We start from the raw sequence: 7493 nt of genomic DNA on the forward strand, positions 1-7493 counted from the left end.
AATCTTGGAGATTCTAAAGTTTACTATATTTATAATTTCCATTTAGCACACTCCAATGTTGAATAATGAAGTAATTTGATAATGAACAGTTTATTAATAACAATGAAATTTATTACAAATATAATTTTTATAAAATTGAAATCATGAGTCAATTAAGGCTGGACCACATTGAAAACCTGGACGGCCGTTTCGTCCTACTGTGGGACTCCTCAGCAGTGAGCATCCACGATCCCGCCTCGCGAGATTCGAACCCAGGACCTATCATTCTCGCGCGTGAGCACTTAACGACTAGAACACTGAGCCGGCATCCAACGGTGTTAATGTCTGACTTCAACTAATTCACGAAATTGAGCAACCATTCACCAATTGTATTCAGTAATATGATATCTCCCAACAGAATTTCCATGGTGGTCTAACTTCAATTGACTCACGATTTCAACTATATAAAATTACTAAAATCTCCACAAAACTCCTTTCTGAAATATAAATTTGTCCAAGAGTTTTGTATTTTGAAGGAAAAATAAGAAATTTTCACAGATAACTAAAAAGTGAGATGTTTTTTGAAAAAAGAAAGACTTTTAGATTTCAAGGTCTGATCCTACGTTGTAGCTGACTGTCTGTCTAATTGACTGATTGACTGAGATTTCAAGGTATATACACGACAAGCATATGTGTACTAAATCAATGGATGTATTGAATAGTTTTCAGTTTACAACAGCAGTAAAAATGTATTTATGATAATCCTAGTTAATGATTCTCAAGGGGTTTTATTCAAATTAAGTTTAAAAAAGGATGATTTCACTAGTCAAACGGACTCACGATTTTACTGAAGTTCTATTTTGGTTAACATTAGAATTCAGAAAATAGGTTTCTTCCTAGCTAAAGACTGACATCTGGATGTATCCGCCTTCTGGTGTTGATTTTTACTCCCAAGATTTGCATACACAGATGAAAACTGGTCTTTTACTGTCACATTAACCATGATAAAGTTGCTTATAAAAATAAGGTTGGGAATATAATTTATGGATAACATTTCAGAGACTCTATAGTGATATCAAGAATGTTCATCTACCAACTAGAACTAAATCAAGATTATAAACCAGTGGAAAGAATTAAAATTATGATTTACAGTTGATGATTAGGGTTAGGTATTACATTTAGAGTTTTCATCACTAACTGACATCAGCTAACATACTAAAAGGTTATTTAATCAAATAGATGAGTGAATTTCACACCAGTATCCAAGATCTATTATTCTGAACCTGATTGATTCATCCGTAAATGATAATGTTGTCTAAAACGAGTATAATTTTATATTCAATAATTTATCATTAAACCTTAAGGTTATAATGTAATTATTACTATAATCGAGTACTTTAAACGTATTCCCATGTTTGACTTTGAATAATTTAACTTAAAAATCGGCCGTAGCCAGTGCTCGCTTTCAACTCGGATACGGGAACATATCCCAGTTTGGTTCTACAAGGGTGAAAGGAAAGCAGTTAGGAGTTCTATACTTGAACACCTAATCGACTATAATTATTCTACGGATCTACAGTCTGACTTTAAGGTTATTTATATGATTCATTCAAATCTACCAAGATTTCTTCGTATCCAACTCCTAAAAATAGCCGAAGCTCTTACCATCCATGAGCTCAAACCAGAACTATGCGTACAAAAGAAGTACGTCTTATCATTATCGTTACCATGGCTTTATTATTATTATTATTATTATTATTATTATTACTCCATTTCCCCTTTACTTATGTATTATATTCTCATTATTTTATTCATGAATACTCATCATATCACCTTATTTATTTTTAAACCTCTATGACCTTTAATTATTGTAACCAAAACATTTTAATCATCTTATAATATTCACTAAATCTATTGTTATTACTCATATTACGTAATCTAGTATTATAACCTTGGTTATCAGTTAGCAAAGATGGATAATGGCTAGCAGTAGAATCCAGTTTGACGCGCGTTTCATCCTATTTGGGACTCGTCAGCTGGATGTACCTGCATCTCAGGGTTAATGTTCACCTGGGACTCGAACCCAGTACCTTTCACTTTCCACTGCTAGCCACTATCCATCTTTGCTAACCATGCTTGTGAATTTAGGCTATATCGAGGCAATACACACAGTATGCACATATGCCAATTAGAGACTGACCAGTTGCAGTCTTGAAAACATCAATGGGAAGATCCAAACAAACAATACTAAGTAAATTTCTTGGTTATTAGTGTTCACATTTCCTCACGGAATTAGTACTTTAACAAAACATTTTCATGTGTATATACGATTGTACAACTTGATAATAAATTCGTTGAAAAGAGATCCCTTCGCTGAACTTCGTGTTTTAAGCATACAAATGTGTTTTTATACAGGCATAAATAAACACAGTGACAAGTATTCTGCAATTAGGGACTTTATTCATCAATGACTTGTTAAAAGTAACTTAAGTGTCTACTAATATTTTATAGTATGGATATTTATATTAGGCAGTTTGAGGTAGTCAATGGTAAACCCTGGGCCAAAGTTCTTCTCTAGTTGAGAATTATCAGTATGAGAGTTGCTGTGATTTTGGGACAATTTGCATTCTGTGTAAAGTTTGAACTTACATCATCTTACTTCCCAGTTAGAAATGTTACCATTAAGCTGTCTAGGTTGCGACTGACCTCCAATTTGACTAGAATGTTTTCAAATGATGGATCATAGAGTATTGACCAATGTCATATTTTACTAGTCCTTTAGTACTGATCAAATCCTATCAATTAAGTTGTATTGTGACACATTGATTCATAAATCAAACTAGGTTAGATAATAGTGGAAAGAAGGTCCAAGTTTTATTCATGTTATTGTGTTTTAGAAACCATTGTACATTGTACACATTTTGAATTATCACCTCACTAGAAGTTATATTCTGAGATGAGATCATATTCACTTTAGAAATCTGACCGTTTTCAAACAAAAAAATGGAATATAAGCAAAGATGGATATTGGCTAGCAGTGGAATCCAGGACGCACGTTTCGTCCTATTTGCCAATAAGAGACCGATCAATTGCAGTCCTAAACATCAATGGGAAGATTCAAACAAACAATACTAAGTGAATTTAAACTTCACACTATTACACAAGCAAGTGGCTATCAGGACTCAGTAGCTGAGTGGATAACGCGATGGCGTTTGAAGCGAAAGGTACTGGGATCGAGTCTCAGAGTGAACATCAATTCTGAGATGCAAGTACATCCAGCTGACATGTCTCAAATAGGACGAAACGCACATCCTGCAATCCGCTACTAGACACTATAATGCTTGTGAAATAAGGCTATATCGAGGCAATATACATAGTATGCACATATGCCAATAAGAGATTGACAAACTGCAGTCCTAAACATCAATCTGAAGATTCAAACAAACAATACTAAGTGAACTAAAATAGAAATTCAATATATTTTTAACTGGAAACAATTCAACTTAACATAAATAATTACTTATGAATTAATATTTGAATTCATGAGTTGATTGAAGTTAGATCACCATGAAAAACCTGGAAGCACCAAACCGACATTTTGTCCAGGTTTTTCATGATAGTCTAGCTTCAATCAACTCACGAATTCAACTATTAAATTACTATAATTATACTTACTTTCTATAGGATGCGATTTCGGAGGTGATTGTCTTGAATTCCCTATTACTTCAGTCGGTTCATTATTGAATGATGATCTTGTGGTTTGAAAATACTGATCGGTTTCATGAATCATTTCGCATAAGTTGGAAGATATATATATATATATATATATACATATATATGTAGGTTAATTGAAAGAGTTCCACTGATTATGTAATTATCCCTTTTCAAAAATTTGTATACCATAAAAATCTCTCCTACTGGTCTAGAAAATTTCACGATCAGACATACTACTATGAGTATTTTTTTTGAAAAAAAAAAGAAACGGTTAGGAAGAAACATTCTATTTTCGAATCACACATTTTGTCTGATAATAAAAATGTACAAATTTCATTTGTGGTTCATTTAAAGTGTTTTACTAGTGATAACAAACAAAATTGAAGATGGGGAAATGTGTGGGTATTTTAAAGAAATTATAAAAAAGTGAATATTATGTCCCCTGATGTAATAAAAGGACAGGTGAATTACATAAACATGACTACTATTTAAGCAAGTTGTTGATGGGGGGGTAGGGTATGCAACTACTATTTCTATTGTTAATGAAATAGTGATAGTCATAAATGTTAAGCCAATTGATGAATGATGAGATTGATAAATGATTAGATCCGTTACTGACTCTATGATTTTCTCTCTCAAAATATGTACCATTAAACATTTTTTTATGGTAAAGTTAGTTTACAGCTATAATAATAAGTTCATTTAGTATTGTTTGTTTGAATCTTCCCATCAATGTGTTAGGACTGCAACTGGTCAGTCTCTAATTGGTATATGTGCATACTGTGCGTATTGCCTCGATATAGCCTTAATTCACTAGCATGGTAAGCAGAGATGGAGAGAACAAACCAACATCAAAATCATCCACCTGAGCTACAAATCTTCTCCACCATCTCAGAGATGGAGAGACTGACCAGTTGCAGTCCTAACACATCGATGGGAAGATTTAAACAAACAATACTAAATGAATTTAAACTTCACCCCATCGCACAAGCGAGTGGCTATCAGGACTCAGTGGCCGAGTGGATAACGCGATGGCGTTTGAAGCGAGGGTACTGGGTTCGAGTCCCAGAGTGAACATCAACTCTGAGATGCAGGTACATCCAGCTGACGAGTTCCAAATAGGACGAAACGCGCGTCCTGGATTCCACTACTAGCCACTATCCATCTCTGCTTATAATAATAAGGTTTATTAAATCATGTATAGAAAAATATTGCACCAATGTTACACAAATAAATTGTTTACAGTACTCTTGTTAACTTTAGGTTGCTAGTGGTTTCGAGTCAAATTATAGTTGTTGACGCAAACCCGATATAACAAATAAAAATGCTTCATAACGTTCTTCAAAAGAGTAAGATTTTGATGGAGTTTTGTTCTCTTAGCTGGATGGTTTGGTCGTGGAGCTTTCATCGTCCTTCTGAACGGCATCATCAGCACAAACTTCGGGTAGAGAGTAAGAACAATGTTTGAAGCAAAGTAGCATCTATAATGTCTAAAAAGTGAAAGAAAATATAGTTGTTTTCTCTCTGTAGGCAAATTATCATTTAATTCATTTAAACAAGGGATAGAATGAAATAGACTAGCTGATTTGTTTTAACAAAATAAACGTTCGTTTGAATAGAGAACAGCAGTTGAACTGTCGAATTTAGCAAATATGATCAAATTCACTGATTAGCAGAAGAGCTAAAATGTAGTCAATCTGTAATAAAATTATAACATACAAGAAAAAGCAACAGAAGTTAGGTTTGAAGTTAAACAGTACCATTCTATTGTTAGGAAGAGATAAAACAATCAACATTGATGTTGCTCAGAATGAAGATTTATGGAGATTGTGATAGTGTTAATAGTTGAATTTCTGAGTCAATGTAATTAAGATCACAATTGAAAACCTGGAACAACTGAACGGCTATTTCGTCCTAGTATAGGATTCCCCGAACGTGCACCCGGGACTCGAACTCAAGACTTTCGGTCTCTCGCACGAACATCTAACCTCGAAACCACTCCTGTTCATGAGTCAGGATGTAATTTTATCCAATCTTTTCAAGCTTCACTAACTTTATCGACTGTAGCATTCCGCCAGAAAAACTCTGAAAGAATAATTTGACTTTGTTCTGGGCTTTTAATCTACAAATTGACTTCTTTTTGCTATTTGATTAGGTACAGAGTATTTAAATCGTGCATTATCAGGTTAGGATGAATGTTCACAATTATGGGGTGTACTTTGAATTTGGAAACACGATATAAATCGGTTTCAGCGCCCACTATTTAAGGCTAGTTGTTAATAATAGTTGAGATGTTCATATACGAAAACAAAAGTTGTCTATGCTGCTGTAATGACGTCAACCAGACAACGTTGGCTCTGTGAACCATGGATTTTCAATCACTTTCATTATCTAATCTTAGTTCTTTTCCACGAGTATACTACCATGTCTTAGCAAAAGCATGTAAATGAGACAACGTGTATTTTGACAATCAAGTGACAATTATTCAGTGAACGTTTCCATTTTGAAACGCCTGCTCTAGTCATTTAAATAAAAATAAGTAAGTATCATTTCAGTAGTTATATGATCAAGTAGTGTTCTCTTGTTATTGCCATAAAGTTCCAAGAACAGGAAAAAACCAGTTTTTTAAAATTTGATCAGGTAATAGAGGATAGCAATATAGTGTTAGACTATTGGTTTATCATGTATTCATAGATAGAAAGTATTACTGATTACATGTAACTCAATGCTTTTATACATTTACCAAACATGCTATCAGGTTTCGAATCCAATTGGGGAATCGACCTTTAGAATCAACGCAACATGTTTTAGGTGTTAAAACTATAATTTTTATTATTATTACTTGCATCTAAGTATTTTCTTTTAAGTAGTTGAGATCATGAGTCAATTAAAGCTGGACAACCATGGAAAACCTGGAAGCACTAGACGGCTGTTTCGACTTATTGTGGGACTCCTCAGCAGTGCGCATCCACGATCCCGCCTCACGAGATTCGAACCCAGGACCTATCAGTTTCGTGCGCGAGCACTTAACCTCTAGACTCTTGAGCTGGCATTCAACGGTGTTAATGTTATATCATATGACACAATTCCTGATTACTTGTAACTAAAGTATTTTAATAATAAAATTACATAATTAACTAATTATTCATACTAACTATGAAACTATACATTGTTTTATTTTCTTAACATTAAAACAATCACTTGTTATTATCTGTTTTGCATAACATTTTACACACACAAAAAAAATTAAATTTACTATGTAAACATGTTATTAGTAAGTAGGAAAGTAAAACAAAAATGACGAGCTATGGGTTCTCGCGCATATGTTACATGTTATCGTGTACTTTGTATATTATTAATAAATGATGTTTAAATATGAACGATTTTTCAAGGTTTTTTTTTGTTATAAAAAAAAGGAAAGAAAATGAAATATAATTCAAAATTAAAACATTCTACATGTTTAACATATTCTAAACAATAATAACAACCATAACCACCACAACAAAAACAGCTTAATGTTATTAGAGTTGTCAATTAGTTATTTTGAAATTTGTGGTCGTTTTTTGAATCTGGGGTACATTTCGTTTATTGATTTTTGATATTTTTGTTGCCATAAATAATATATAGTTGAGAGCGTGAGTCAATTGAAGCTAGACCACCAGGGAAAACCTGGAAGAACTGGAAGGCCGTTTCGTCCTATTGTGGGACTTCTCAGCAGTATGCATCCACGATACTGCTCTCAAGATTTGAACTCAAGACCTACCAGTCTCGCGCCAGAGCACTTAACCGATAGACCACTG

At 33.6% G+C, this 7493-nt stretch overlaps 1 non-coding gene across 1 annotated transcript; it reads left to right on the top strand.

Annotated features, from left to right (window-relative positions):
* The first annotated feature begins 4702 nt into the window (after window positions 1-4702).
* On the top strand, window positions 4703-4768 carry Smp_tRNA_00744_Gln_TTG.1.1. The gene has a single exon. It is a non-coding gene (tRNA).
* Window positions 4769-7493: the final 2725 nt, after the last annotated feature.

The sequence above is a fragment of the Schistosoma mansoni genome, chromosome 4, assembly GCF_000237925.1.
Source record: "Schistosoma mansoni strain Puerto Rico chromosome 4, complete genome".
Lineage (NCBI taxonomy): Eukaryota > Metazoa > Platyhelminthes > Trematoda > Strigeidida > Schistosomatidae > Schistosoma > Schistosoma mansoni.